This window comes from Narcine bancroftii, chromosome 10 (assembly GCF_036971445.1).
Source record: "Narcine bancroftii isolate sNarBan1 chromosome 10, sNarBan1.hap1, whole genome shotgun sequence".
NCBI lineage: Eukaryota > Metazoa > Chordata > Chondrichthyes > Torpediniformes > Narcinidae > Narcine > Narcine bancroftii.
Window position 1 is genome coordinate 85,501,122 of NC_091478.1, and position 16,350 is coordinate 85,517,471.

At 42.9% G+C, this 16,350-nt stretch overlaps 1 protein-coding gene across 10 annotated transcripts in view; it reads left to right on the top strand.

Annotated features, from left to right (window-relative positions):
• The window catches only part of znf423 (zinc finger protein 423), a 403,631-nt gene that overhangs the window by 108,532 nt on the left and 278,749 nt on the right, over nt 1–16,350 (top strand). Inside the window, exon 1 of one of the 10 annotated variants that reach the window (XM_069901633.1) lies at nt 12,616–12,934. The exons of 8 other annotated variants lie outside the window; for them this stretch is intronic. The gene's annotated coding sequence lies outside the window, so the exon portion shown is untranslated. Of the gene's footprint in view, nt 1–12,615; nt 12,935–16,350 lie in introns of those variants that run through there. One more of the 10 variants, XM_069901627.1, reaches the window with a different exon arrangement.

Sequence of the window (16,350 nt, forward strand, 5' to 3'; positions counted from 1 at the left end):
CTTCAATGATTTCTACAGATACTGCTCGAGCCGAGATCTGTAATCTATCTATTTTGCATATCAAATTAGGAAACTTCATTGCATCTGTTTCCAGATCATTTATCATTTCTCGGGCACTACCCAGAGTGAGGTGCACTTATGCAAATAAGGCAATCCTGGCATCGGATTCTCATCTAGTGATGTGGCAAGCACGAGTAAGACCCTTCAGCAGGAGAGAGGAGGACGTTGAAAATGGCGATGATTTGGCCAACAATAACAGCAGCTGCATTTGGAAGAGCTCAGTGGCAGGAAACACAGAAGGGAAGTGCTGTTAGAAACAAAAGACTCTCGTGGCTTGCAAAGCACAATCTCTAGTCCATTTGTTAGACATCTATCAAGGAAACAAACATTACAGTTTCAATTTATTGATGCTTCTTATTTATAAAATTTTGCAACAATTTACTATTTTTGAGCAGATGACCACTTCATAGAAGCTTCTGAAAATTATTGAAATTAAAGAAGAAAACCATCTGAAATCAGTGTTTTTCTTTCCTCATGGAAAGAATATTTGAAGTATCTGTGTCAGACATCCAGAGTAAAAACCAAACATGACGAGAATGTACTGAAAGCATTGTTTGTCTAAATGTGATCTCAATCCTTCATGCCCCCTTCTGTGATGGCTATTTAAAATATCAAGCTGCATTCACATCAGCTTGACTGCATCATCACCAGCTGCTTATATAATTAATTTCCAGACTGGTCAATTCCCTTTTGGTAAATTGCTTCTTCCAGTAACCAGCCTTGTCGAAATCAAGTGGGATACTTAAAAGAGCCTTGATGTCAACTAGTTTCATATATCTGTTGCTATGGTCAAATCCACAGGTGAAGTATGAGGAGATTACGTGATTTCATGGCATTTTTAAATTTAATCATTTGAATGATAGAATACTTAAATAGAAGAGGCTAGGTCTTAAAACTGATTGAAATATTGGAATTCTCTTACAAATTTTCGATATAAGAGCACAATAAATAAACACAGGAATAGGCTGCGTTTTTTTTTTATGCAATAAAATCAAGGTCATGCCATTTACTTCAACTCCACTTAATCTGAACCAGTTCCTTGAATCCCTATTTGATACAACTCTTAAATATATTTCACTGACTGAGATGTGCTACCTTTGGAAGAGTATTCCAAAGATTCAGTACTGACTTGGTGAAGACGTATCTTTTTACCTCGATTCTGAATGGCAATCACTTACAAACCTATCCAGGGGAAACATTCCTGCATATATCTTGTAAAGATCCATCAGAATTTTTGTATCTTCAATGAGATTCCATTTAATTTTTTTTTCTAAATTTGTTTTTTACATTCCCTCTAACATGATAATGTTATTCACTAATTGGGAAGAAGATCCAACTGCGCTGGGTAGGTCACATCTCCAGAATGGAGGACCATCGCCTCCCCAAGATTGTGTTTTATGGCGAGCTCTCCACTGGCCATCGTGTCAGAGGTGCACCAAAGAAGAGGTACAAGGACTACCTAAAGAAATCTCTTGGTGCCTGCCACATTGACCACCACCAGTGGGCTGATCTCGCCTCAAACCATGCATCTTGGCGCCTCACAGTTCAGCGGGCAGCAACCTCCTTTGAAGAAGACCGCAGAGCCCACCTCACTGACAAAAGACAAAGGAGGAAAAACCCAACACCCAACCCCAACCAACCAATTTTCCCATGCAACCGCTGCAACCGTGTCTGCCTGTCCCGCATCGGACTTGTCAGCCACAAACGAGCCTGCAGCTGACGTGGACATTTACCCCTCCATAAATCTTCGTCCGCGAAGCCAAGCCAAAGAAAGAGGGTATGATCTAATCAGGGCCATAAAACATCATTCCTCTTGTACTCAAAACCTCTTACTACAGGTGCCTAACCTTTTATCCAAGATTCCGAAAAACGACAATCTCCAAAAGCTGACACTTTTTAGGGTAAATGACACCTGCTCATCAAAGATGGAATTTGGCGCCAAATATGACCTGATGCGGCCCGTTGTGCTCCGCGTCACTGTCCTACCCGTCGTGCGTAATTCTCGCTCAACTTATGCTGGAATATTCCATGTCGTTCTTTTACTTTAAGCACCTCTAAATCTCTGTATACTGGTGCCTATCCGTGGCACTTTCAGTCAGCCTGGCAGTGGCTCAATGCGGGATCGATGGCTGTCATCGCTACCCATAATCCCCCACGCATCTGAAACAGCTGTGCCGGTGCAGGAGAACTAAGGAGGGGGCCGTTCCCCTGGCACTAGTACAGCGGTGTGGGGGGGGGCAGCAGAGAGAGACGGAAGTGCAGCGCAGGCAGGTGAGAGGGGGAGGGAGACAGCAGCGCGATGGGGGCAGGTGAGGGGGGAGAGGTGACAGCGCGACTCGGGTGAGAAAATAGGGGAGAGACAGTAGTATGATGCAGGTGGATGGCGGTGTGGGGGGCAGCAGAGAGAGACGGAAGTGCAGAGCAGGCAGGCGAGAGGGGGAGGGAGACAGCAGCGCGATGGGGGCAGGTGAGGGGGGAGAGGTGACAGCGCGACTCAGGTGAGCAAGTAGGGGAGAGACAGTAGCATGATGCAGGTGGATAAGGGGTGGAACATGGCAGTACGACTTGGGCAAGCAAGGGAGGACAGGAGAGATGGCAGTGCAACTTGGGCTGGCAGGCTTAAAGGGACTGCCTTATAAAGTGATTCTGAAATCTGGAAGATTCCGAACTGCGGTTGGTGCCTGACCCCAGATAAAAAGTTAGGCACCTGTATAAGGAATTTGGTTTATCTTCCTAGTTTGTTGTCTTCTTTCTTCTTCTTCTTTGGCTTGGCTTCGCGGACGAAGATTTAAGGAGGGGGTAAATGTCCACGTCAGCTGCAGGCTCGTTTGTGGCTGACAAGTCCGATGCGGGACAGGCAGACACGGTTGCAGCGGTTGCAGGGGAAAATTGGTTGGTTGGGGTTGGGTGTTGGGTTTTTCCTCCTTTGCCTTTTGTCAGTGAGGTGGGCTCTGCGGTCTTCTTCAAAGGAGGTTGCTGCCCGCCAAACTGTGAGGCGCCAAGATGCATGGTTTGAGGCGAGATCAGCCCACTGGTGGTGGTCAATGTGGCAGGCACCAAGAGATTTCTTTAGGCAGTCCTTGTACCTTTTCTTTGGTGCACCTCTGTCATGGTGGCCAGTGGAGAGCTTGCCATATAACAGGATCTTGGGAAGGCGATGGTCCTCCATTCTGGAGATGTGACCCACCCAGCGCAGCTGGATCTTCAGCAGCGTGGACTCGATGCTGTCGACCTCTGCCATCTCGAGTACTTCGACGTTAGGGATGAAAGCGCTCCAATGAATGTTGAGGATGGAGCGGAGACAACACAGGTGGAAGCGTTCTAGGAGCCGTAGGTGATGCCGGTAGAGGACCCATGATTCGGAGCCGAACAGGAGTGTGGGTATGACAACGGCTCTGTATACGCTTATCTTTGTGAGGTTTTTCAGTTGGTTGTTTTTCCAGACTCTTTTGTGTAGTCTTCCAAAGGCGCCATTTGCCTTGGCGAGTCTGTTGTCTATCTCATTGTCGATCCTTGCATCTGATGAAATGGTGCAGCCGAGATAGGTAAACTGGTTGACCGTTTTGAGTTTTGATGGAGATGGAGATGTGGGGGGGCTGGTAGTCATGGTGGGGAGCTGGCTGATGGAGGACCTCAGTTTTCTTCAGGCTGACTTCCAGGCCAAACATTTTGGCAGTTTCCGCAAAACAGGACGTCAAGCGCTGAAGAGCTGGCTCTGAATGGGCAACTAAACCTGCTCACGGTGTAGTTTGTTGTACTTGCACATTAAATTCCAATAATTTGAAAAAAAGGACACCCATGTCCCTTAGAACACCCAATGCTGTCCATGTTTGAAATACCACCAGTAAATTTTCTTCCAGTCACCTCTTTCCCTTGTGTACAACTCTGATTTCTCTATTTGTGTAGCCAAGTCCCTCATTCCTGAAATCCTTTTGGTCAATCCCTCTCCAAAGATTTTTATATCTTTTCAAAAGTCTGGGCATTCATCTGCTGTGCCTTTATAGCTGCTCTTGTACTTTTTTAAACTTAAGCCCCCTGGTTTAAATGATCTTAACTCATTTTTTGCCATCTAGTTTTGAACAATTTTCAGCATTAAACACACATTTCACAAGCCTGACTGTGTGTTCTTTTGTCACCTTCCTTACAGTACCTCTAAGTTTGGTATTAACTGCAAATTTGGAAATTATGCCCTTTTTACCGAAGTCTAAATTATTACTCCAATATAAATATACAAAAGTAAAATGACTTTTCACTCCTATCTGCAGTTTTCTGTTTATTAGCTAGTTTTCTATATATGCTGCTGCAGCCCTTTTGATTCCACAGGCTTCAATTTTGCCTATTGCTGTCTCCTTTATCAAATGCCTTTGGAACACTTCCTTGGCAGCATCTCAGTTCCTCAAAGTATTTTATCAAGTTGTGCATGATTTGACTTTACCAAATGTTTTTTTCTAATTATTTGCATGTCCAAGTGGCTGTTACTTCAGTCCCTGATTTTTTTTTTTGCTTCCAGAGCTTTCCCAACCATCGATTAGTATTCCTTCATTTTTTTTTAATCAGTGGTGCAGCATTTGCAATTTTTCAGAACTCAGATGCCAAATTGAAGTTCTTGGGAGTCGCTATTTCAGAGCATCTTTCCTGAACTCAACACACAAATGGCATTGTCAAGAATGCACATCTGCACCTTTATTTCCTCAGGAGTTTGCAGAGGTTTGGTATGACCCCTGGCAAATTTCAACAGACGTGTGGTGTCAAATGTGCTGACCGGTTGCATCCCGCTCTGCTTTTGGGACAACAAAACCCCTGAGTGGCAAGCCCCGTGAAAGTTGTGGATACAGCTCAGGACATCACAAGCAAAACCTTCCCCACCATCTACAGGGAATGCTGCTATCAGAGAACAGCAGCAATCATCAAGGATCCACATCACCCAGCACATGCTCTGTCCTCATTACTACCATCAGGAAAGAGGTCTCGGTGCCACAAGACTTGCACCACTAGGTTCAGGAACAGCTATTACTCCTCCACCTTCAGACACCTCAACAACAAACAAATGCTGGAGAAACTCAGCAGGTCAAACAGTGCCTTTATGTAACAACAGTAAAGATACATCACCAACATTTCAAGATTGAGCCCTTCATCAAGGTGTGAAAGGCATTGTTTGACCTGCTGAGTTTCTCCAGCTTTTGTGTGTGTTCTTTCAAAACCACAGTGTCAACAGAATTCTGTGTTTTACCTCAGGTGCAGACGTGCATTCTTGACAATGCCATTTGTGTGTTGAGTTCAGGAAAGATCCTCTGAGATAGTGACTCCCAAGAACTTAAATTTGGCATCTGAGTTCTGAAAAATTTCAAATGCTGCACCACTGATCAAAAAAAATGAAGGAATACTAATTTTGATCAAGGTCATGTTCAAGGACACTTACTATTGTATTTTATTGATTGTGTTTTTTTCTCTGCATTGCACAGTCAGCTTCTTTATATTTCTTTACATTTCTACGCTGAGTAGTTTTTTTTTGCACTGCCAATGAATGGAAATTCTGCCTCACCCACAGGAAAAAGAATCTCAGGGTTGTATGTTATGTCATGTATTCTGACAATAGATCTGAAATCTGAATCGATATTTGTTTGAAAGATTATGATCTCTTTGGTTCTTCACTTCTTCCTTTCAACAATGGTGCAACCCATCAGAATTATATTCAGTTAAAATGTAGCCAGCCTTTCAGGAACCTTATTCATTTTTTTGTCCATCCCAGTCTTAACTACATTTTTTTTTTGCCAAGACTCCAATCGCATCTTCTTTGAAGACTTTTGTGAAGTACTCATTTTGGCCATTGATCAACCTTCTTCTCTTGTAACGTTTTGCTTGTTTTTATACCTATAAACTAATTTTGGATACTCTTCACTGAACTGCCAATCTTCTCTCATGTTCGTGGCCTCTCATTTTATTTCTCTCTTTTGAACTTGTATCATCAGCCTGATTCTTACATGTATTAACAACCTTGTATCTGCCACTTTCTCCAATTTTTGGTCAGCCAGGGAGCCCTGATGCTCCTCGGTTTCTGGTTCATAGGAATTTATCTAATCTATAGCTGAAATAGTTTTACCTTTTTTTCCTATCATTACATGGTTAGTGTAGCGGTTAGTGCATCGCCTGTCCCGCATCGGACTGGTCAGCCACAAACGAGCCTGCAGCTGACTTTTTTACCCCCTCCATAAATCTTCGTCCGCGAAGCCAAGCCAAAGAAGAGTGCATCGCCTTTACAACGTCAGCGATCAGGACCAGACCTGGGTTCAAATCCTGTGCTGTCTGCAAGAAGCTTGTATTGTTCTCCCTGTGTCTGCGTGTGTTTTCTTTAGGGACTCTGGTTTCCTCCCACCCTTCAAAAAAAACATATGAGGAAGTTCAGAATTGTCTCCCAATATTCAATTGCAATTTACCTCAGTCATATCTATTCTTATCTCTTTGAAACTGATCCTTTTCCACTTCAGTGTTTTTCCAGTGGGTTCTTTTCCACAGTTATTTCAAACCATTTGATGTTATGATCAGAGTTTCCTCAATGTTTTCCTACTAATTTTTATTCTATTTGACCTGACTCATTTCTCAGAATGGAGCACTTCCATTGTGGACCAGAACATATAGATCAGGAAAGTTCTCCTAATCACAATTTCCCTCCAGTGTTGTTGTTATCTCAGTCTATGTTTGGATATAATGTTCTCCATCATCACCGTTGTGTTGGATTCCATGTAAATGTACCTGGAAGTATGTCAATAGCAAAGTTTGTTGTTTCTTCACTCTACATGGATAAATTTTGTTCCAGATCATTCCTCCTAAGCTTTTCAGCTTATCCCAATCTCAAAAACATGAGAAAAAGATTTGTCCAACATGTCTCACCTTCTATAATTCCAAGTTGACTGACAGATCCATTTTTTATTTTGTAGGTTCCCTGACATTACTTAATTAATTGGCTTCTGAACAGAAAACAGGGAATAAGAATAAAGAATTTATCTTTGGATTGGGAGGCTGTGATTTTTTTGGGTGCTGCAGGTATTACTGCTGTTTCATTTGTTCAGGATCTAAACCAGTGATTTGGATGAGAAGGTTAAGTGTACTGTAATCAAAGTTGAGTGATGATACAAAGCTGAGTACCAGTATGGATTCTGAGTACAATGCAGAGTGTCTTTAGGGGATATAGGCTAAGTGAATGGGCAAGAGAATAGCAGATGAAATATATTAAGAAAAATGCAGGGTATCGACTTTGTTAGTTTAAAAATAGAAAAGCAACATGGTAAAAGCTAAAACTTTTTCCTGAGATGCCAATACAAGTTTATCTGAATCCTGAGAAAAACCAAACAAAGCAATTAATGAGCAAGGTTTCAAATTAATCTTAAGAATCATTGATAACGTTTGGAAAATGTCTTTACAGAAATTTGGGAACTCCCAAAACATATGGATCAGAGATGCTTCAAAAATTTTACATTTCTCACATAATAGCTGCATAAAAATGACATAATTTAAGTTTGGACATATGACCTTAAATTGCAATAAGCAGTGTCTTGCACAAAATTAGGAATCATTAATCAAGATGAGAGTAGAGTACCAATCTTCATCTGAAAATGGTAAGTTCAAATTTCGTTTGCAATCGCTCTTGATCCCAGCTGTAAATTATTACAAATACATGATGTTAATCCACCATGAAAATAAAACTGTAAATTAAAAAACAGATCAAGAATATTAGTGTTGGAAATCTGAAAGCTTAGACTCAACAAAATATCTAATTTGTAAATAGCTAAAAAAGCGTATATTGGAAAGCTTATAATTGTTCAAAAGTAACAAAATTATCTTGGAAAAAATATAAATTTTATTGAAATGGAAAGATGATTTATCCCCTCCTATGATGTAATGTCCTATTTAAATTTAGAGAAAATTAGATATAATATAGATAGAGAGTTTCAATTTATGAAATTGCGGGGCCCATTCTTAGAATTTTTATATAATTGGAACAATTATTGTATGTTCTGATGGTTCATTGCCTGTTCTCTGGTGGTCACCAGTGGTTCCACATTAATTGATTTTTAAAAATTAATTGATAAGATAGCCTTGAATAGAAAGAGGGGATAGATTAAATTTAGTTTTTAGTTTACTTTTCTTTTTTTACCTTTTCTTTAAAAATAAAGGAAAGCAGAATATTTTTTTAAAATGCTGAGAGAATGAAAGATGTTGAATTTTATAGACCCATGTACACAAGTCACTGAAAATTAGTGTATAGATGTGGATGGCAAGTAATTGGAAAGTCATTTGTTTGCCTTCATTTCAAAACGATTTGAATAAACAGTAGAAGCAAACACATTTTGCAGGAATTGCATGTGCCTTGGTGAGACCACACCAAGAATATTGTGTACAGGTTTAGATTTCATACGAAGGAAGGATATACTTGGGCTAGTAATCGAACAGAATTGATTCTGAAATGACATATTTGTTGAATGAGGAAAAATTAAACAAACTAACCCTGTACTCAACGAAGTTGAGAAGAATGAGAGGTGATTTTGTTCAAGTACATATGAAAATGTGACCATATATTTGAGAAAAGAGAATAGGTCACTCTGCTCCTTAAGCCATCTACAGATATCAATAACCAATGGCTGACTTGTCTATACCTCAGATCTTTGTCCCATCTCCCTGTGGTAACATTGCACCTTCTCACTTTGACAATAATTTATCTTCTGTCTTAAAAACTTGCTTCCACTGTCCTATGAAGAAGAGAGGTAAAGCTTTGTGACACTTTGGGGAAGAAAAGCACCTCCTCATCTGTCGTAAATGGTCAAGTCAATATTTTTAAACAGCAGTAGAGTAAATATCTACCTGATTGCGATCCCTTAGGATCAACCAAATTTCCATTGTTCCCTCTCATTCTCATAAATACCAGGACCCGCAAGACTATTCTGTGCAACCTTTCCTTTATTATAAGAATGTGGTGGCTCACCAGAGACTTAATCGAACCGACACGGGAGGTTCCAAGTGAGGTAATATCATCACAATCCCATAATATCATTTGGAATGCACGGGGTTTTAAAAAGCCACATGACTGTTTGAGGAAATGACTTTTTACTGAACTTTGACTCAACTACATCTGATCATTTTCTCATTCTTCATTTTGCACTGTGACACAGTTGCTACATTGGTGACTCCGATGGGCCCAAACATATTTTGGACCCAACATGGACAACATTTTGGTTTCACTCAAACTGCCTGTCTTTTGGACCACTCAACCTGAAGTTTGGTTTTGACAGGCTGAGGCGCAGTTCCACATTCGCAAGGTAAAAGTGGACTCCACTAGGTACTATCATATGGTAAGCGCCCTCAACCAGGACACAGCCTGTCGAGTAGTGGATTTCCTTTGGGACCCACCAGCTCTTGGCAAATATGAAGCTCTCCTTCTCTGGTTTTATGGTCTCTTAAGACACAAACGAGCTGCACACCTCCTCCATATCAATGGCCTGGGGGACTGCGCCTCTTCTGAGTTAATGAATGACATGTTGGCACTGGCAGACGGCCATAGGCCTTGTTTTTGGAGCATATGCCAGAAGACATCCACTTCATGTTGGCTGATGAGGACAGTGGCCTTCTATGCAGACATTTTGTGGTGCGTGAAACAACAAGGCACAAGGCCACAGAAATTATTGCTGTGTCGCACCCAAAGGCCTTGGTTCCACAAGTACCAACGACGAGGGTGCAAGTTCCCCCGGACAAGCACGACTTCGTGTCAGTGGCTACGGCGGGTGGCCACCATAACAGCCTACTCTATGTCTGGGACAAACTCTCCCAGTGCAGATTTCTAGTCAACATGAGTGTGGAGGTTAATGTCCTTCCTCCTTCGGGCTATGAGACCTGTTCCAGGATCATGGGTCTGGTGCTTACTGTGGCGAAAAACAGTTCAATTTGTATGTATGGAACATGGACTATACCCCTGAAATTTGGCGACAATAAGTTCACATGGAAGTTCATTCTTGCTGCTGTGTCCTGGCTGTTGCTGGGTGCCGATTTCCTCAGAGCCCACTCACTGATGGTTTTCTTAAAAGGGCGCCAGTTGATGAACACCTCAACTTTCCAGACTTCCCACCTTGGAAAAGCCAAACTACATGTCCCGCACCTCAACGCCATGGAGTACTCGAACAACAAATTCGCCAAACTTCTTTTGGAGTTTCCAGACATTTTCTCTCTCCTGTTCTCCTCTGCCATACTCAAACATGGCATCGCACACCACATCCTCACCCAAGGACCTCCTCTACATGCCCAAGCCCAATGCCTGCCGCCTGACAAGTTGAGGCTTGCAAAACAAGAATTCCACAAAATGGAGGAACATGGAATCATATGCAGATCTGACAGCCTGTGGCCTTCCCCGCTACATATGGTGCCCAAACCCATGGGAGGCTGGAGACCTCGCAGGGATTACAGGTGTCTCAACGACGCTACCACTGCAGACTGCTATATACATAACTTTACAGCTAACCTTGGGCAGGATATTTTCTAAAATTGACGGTGCCTGTAAACCTAGATGATGTGCCCAAGACCACCATCATAACACCTTTCGACTTCTTCGAATTTCTGACAATGCCTTTTAGGCTCAAAAATGCTGCACAAACATTCCAGTGACTGATGGATGCAGTAGGGTATGGCATGGGCTTCCTTTTCGTATACTTGGATGAGATATCGTCAACCACTCCCACAAAGAGCACCTGCACCTTCTGTGTTTACTCTGCTGTCGCCTACAGGAGTTCAGGCTAACTGAACCCTGCCAAGTGCCAATTTGGGCAGATCTCTACTAAGTTCTTGGGACATCAGATCAGTAGCCAGGGTGTTATTCCATTACCTAGCAAGTGGGAAGCCATCCTCAAATTCACGAGGCCTGATATCATCAAAAGACTCCAAGAATTTGTGGGGATGGTCAATTTCTATTGTTGCTGTCTACCCTTTGCGGTATGAAACCCATCTTCGACCTCATGTCTAGTGATGCCGAAGAACTCAAGTGGACAAAGGAGATTAATGGTAGCATTCCAGCAGACCAAAGATGCCCAAGTGAAGGCAACATTTCTGATCCATCCACAAATGGATGCACTAACTGCGTTGATGATAGATGCATAGCTGGGGTCTTGGAACAGTACACCAATGGACAATGGAAGCCTCCCCCCTCTGGAAACAAAATGCAGCACATTCGATAAGGCACTTTTGGTGCTGTATCTAGCAGTCAGACACTTCTGCTATTTTATGGAAGGCAGGGATTTCACAGTTTTTACTTACCACAAACCGCTAACATTTGCCTTCGCGGAAGTATCAGATCTCTGATCAGCCCGCCAGTAGTGCTTATCTGAGATTTCAACCAGGATTAAACTTATCTCTGGTAAGAGTAATGTGGTAGCTGACGCCCTGTCCTGCTCCTTCGTTCAATCATTGCTCCTTCCTTCAATCACTCTCCAGGTGTAGATTACATAGCGCCAGGACGACGAACTCCTGGCTGATAAAACTGCTGTCATGAGCCTGCAATTTGAGGATCTAGCCTTTGGGTTGCAAGGTATCACTCTCCTGTGCGACATTTTCACAGGTCAGCCTTGCCCTATTGTCCCTGCTGCGTGGAGACGTTGCATTTTTGATGCCATTCAAGGACTGTCCCATCCTTCAATTCAAGTGACAGTCCACCTGATAGCAAACAAGTTTGTATGGCATGGACTCAGAAAGCAGGTCACGTACTGGGCAAAGACATGCATGGACTGCCAATCTGCAAAAGTGCAAAGGCACGTGAATGCGCCGCTTCAGCCTTTCCAGCCACTGCAGCGCAGATTCAACCTCGTAAATATTGACATTGTCGGCCTGATTCTGGTGTCACGAGGGTCTAAATACTTGTTAATGATCATTGATAACTTCACTAGGTGGCTGGAGGCAGTTCCTATGACCGATTCATGTGCCAGAGCTTTTACCTGGGTATCTCGTTTCAGCCTACCCACACACATGATCTCTGACAGAGGCCCACAGTTCACCTCCGCACTCTGGGACGTTTTGTCGTGACTGCTGGGAATGCAGCTCCACCACACAACAGTCTACCACATAGTCGAATAGCCTGGTGGAGCGGTTCCTTAGGCACACGAAGGCTGCACTGATGGCCTGCTTCCAGGGACCTGATTGGGCAGACGAGCTGCTCTGGATCTTCCTAGGAATAAGAATGGCACCCAAGGAGAATTTCAACTCCTCATCGCTCATTGTACCTGGGGAGTTCGTGCCTGCAGCATATGGAGGTGCCACCAACTGAAGTCTTAGGCACACTGTGGAAGTGGCTTTGAAAATTGGCCCCATTTTTCACGTCAAGTCATAGACCAACGACACCCTTTATCCCTTTGTCCATTTGTGTTGGTGCATAGAGGTGCTCACGGGCCACCCTTACAGAGGCCTTATGAGGTCGCCTACGAAACAATCATACGATTTGTGTACTGGACATTGGGGGGGCATCCAGAAACATTTACGATTGACCAACTAAAGCCTGCTCATCTCGACCTTGATCGGCCCTTGCCACGATCCCCAATGCGAAGGCACGAATGACTGCCCAAGAGAGGGGGACATTAATGGCACCAGAGGTTTAGCCTCCTATCTCCGGGCCAGGGGGTGGGGGCCATATAGCGGCACACTGGAGGCTTAATCAAACCAGCTCGGGAGATTCCAAGTGATGTCATGATGACATGTGATGACGTCATTTGGAACGCAAGGGGTTTTAAAAAGCTGCATGTGACTGTTTGAGTAAACAACTTTTATTGAACTTCGACTTGATCATTTTCTTGTTCTTCATTTCTCACTGTGACACAGTCGCTACATGTGAAAGAATGCCCCATTCCAGGTATGAGTCTAATTAACCTCTGAACTGCTTCCAGGACCTTTACATCCATACTTAAATAAGGAGACCAATACACCAACACCCTTTATATGTATAACCTCCCTAATTTTGAGAAGTAAGTTTTTAATACTGCTTTGTCTTGGAATGTAGTGTTGCACAAGCAGAACTCCCACATTATCACTGCTCAAATATATCTGGCTGTTACCATGGGAAGGTCTCCAATAAATTTAACACATCTCCAGATCCCTATCAATGAACCTTGAAACATGCTTCCTTCACTCTTCTGTTTCTTTTTGCCATTGTTCAGATTCATGCCTTTTTAATTGACTGTAATGGTGGTGGTAGAAAGGTGTGACATAAGTATTTTAACAGCAATTATATCAAAATATTTCCTGGACTGCGTAAGGATTCCATTCTTGAGAACTGTCTATAAGTCGAAGTATCCGTTTACTAAAGCTCCAGAAATGCTCTATGTACATTTACTATAATTTAATTTAATTAACTAATCATGCTGGAATTAATCATAATTAAACTAATGAAATGTACACTCAATAATCTTTTTAAACATTGAAGAATTCTTTTAAAATGTGTGGGAGGATTTGCATGTTCAGAGCCAGCTCTTCAGCGCTTGACGTCCTGCTTTGCGGAAACTGCCAAAATGTTTGGCCTGGAAGTCAGCCTGAAGAAAACTGAGGTCCTCCATCAGCCAGCTCCCCACCATGACTACCAGCCCCCCCACATCTCCATCGGGCACACAAAACTCAAAACGGTCAACCAGTTTACCTATCTCGGCTACACCATTTCATCAGATGCAAGGATCGACAATGAGATAGACAACAGACTCGCCAAGGCAAATAGCGCCTTTGGAAGACTACACAAAAGAGTCTGGAAAAACAACCAACTGAAAAACCTCACAAAGATAAGCGTATACAGAGCCGTTGTCATACCCACACTCCTGTTCGGCTCCGAATCATGGGTCCTCTACCGGCACCACCTACGGCTCCTAGAACGCTTTCACCAGCGTTGTCTCCGCTCCATCCTCAACATCCATTGGAGCGCTTACATCCCTAACGTCGAAGTACTCGAGGTGGCAGAGGTCGACAGCATCGAGTCCACGCTGCTGAAGATCCAGCTGCGCTGGATTGGTCACATCTCCAGAATGGAGGACCATCGCCTTCCCAAGATCGTGTTATATGGCGAGCTCTCCACTGGCCACCGTGACAGAGGTGCACCAAAGAAAAGGTACAAGGACTGCCTAAAGAAATCTCTTGGTGCCTGCCACATTGACCACCGCCAGTGGGCTGATAACGCCTCAAACCGTGCATCTTGGCGCCTCACAGTTTGGCGGGCAGCAACCTCCTTTGAAGAAGACCGCAGAGCCCACCTCACTGACAAAAGGCAAAGGAGGAAAAACCCAACACCCAACCCCAACCAACCAATTTTCCCCTGCAACCGCTGCAACCGTGTCTGCCTGCCCCGCATCGGACTTGTCAGCCACAAACGAGCCTGCAGCTGACGTGGACTTTTTACCCCCTCCATAAATCTTCGTCCGCGAAGCCAAGCCAAAGAAAATAATATTTTTGTAAGTCACGTCATTGGTTGGACAAGGAGACTCTGCTGGTACTTGAGTTTATAATAAAGGTAATCCCTGATTTAGGACCATAATCAGGACCAAATAATTGGTCATATCTTGGAATGGACACAAGTCTGAATTGTGCCTGCAAGCGTGGAGTAATTAAAGCAAACGTTTTAATTAAATATTTTTTTCATCGTACATTTGACGATAACAACTTAAAGCTTCCTGAATTTGTCGATTAACCTTGGCAAACCTTTCCACATTCTGGTCCATTGTTAGTCGGTGTTCCAGGGTCCCAGGGCTGGGCACGACCATCTTTATTCCTGTGCGCATTTGCGAGTCTTCATTTGGTGCATGCAAGAGCCTTCAGTGGGTTTGTGCATTGGAGATACGCTGACGAAATTGAATTCATGCCCTTAACTCTTGTGCATGCACCAACTGAACTCCAATTCGCGAACCTACTGCGCATGCATCTGGTACTGTGATTAATAAGGGATTGCTTAAAGTGGCATGAGAGTGGGAAGAAAATGTTTGAAAACCACTTCTTTAATTGTACCTAATTGACTTGTTGTGTGCACGGTTTCATAACTCCAAAGGAAATGGGCCAGTGACAATTTTTCTCAAGCTAAATATTTTCAGAAATAATTGTGTCTCGAGCAGTGGTTTAGAACCTTATTTTTCCATTCGCATATCACCTTGGATTGTCCATGGATTGTCACCTTGTCATGTGTTCTTGAGATCCCGAGAGTGATGCTGTCTGGAACTATGCACTTTGTAGGGTCACCCATGGCGGTAAGGTTGAGATCCCTGAGAGAACAACTCAACCAAGTCCTCAAAGGTGGAACAGGTGGACTAAGTTACTCTGAACTCCACGGCTGTGAAGGTGTACGAAGGCTGCAATAAATCCATCAGCTCTAATTGTCATGATTTCCATGCCCTTGGAACTAGTTGGTTTATTTGTGAAGTATCATATGCCTCTTGGATTGCAGCATCAAGTTCACACTAAACAATTCGGTGGATCAATAAAACGAAGGCCATTATCCTCTACCTCGAGGGATAGCCATGACGTACATGTTAAATAATCCCTTACTAATCACAGAGCTCATATGGCATAGTGATTCCTTAAGGTGGTATGCGAGTGGAAAGAAAAAGTTTGAAAACCACTGTTTGACTTTAATTATCTCAAGTCAAATAGCAATATGTGGTTACAATTAATTACATGTAATTTGTATAGAACAATAATATGAGGTGAGAAGATGGTTCTGTTTTTTATTGTGTGTTGTGATGCTATCATCATAATTTTGGGCAGTTCATTTTGAACATGGAGAGCTTGCTTTTCCATTTCTGTCAGATCTGAGGTGGCTGATGAGGTTAATGTAATACATGCATTTTCAACTGCAGAATGCTATTTACACAGTGGATGGGTGGATTGCTTAAGAGGTAGTGAACTCTTTCCAGAATTGGTAATGGGTTTCTGTATGCTTCTAATGAATGGATGAGGTTCTTAATGCTGTCCTCTATGGTACTTGTCTATTCTTAGTTTATAGGTCAGGAATTCCATTAAATTACTGTTGATGTCAAAATTCTTCAAGAACACCTTTGAATCTTTTTTTTTCTATCAACCTATTAATTTTTTGCTGTGACATAGTTTGGAATAAAGTATCTGTTTCAGGAGTCTAGTAATGAGCATGCAAATGACGTGATCTGCCCCTCGAAATTAACTGGGCATAATTGGGGTCTCAAAGCATGGATGCTGGACTGGGAGAGGATGCTGTTGTTCATTCATTAGTTTTGGAGTAACTTTGGTGGCGGCTCTCCAACAATTTGACTTGTCTGCATTTGT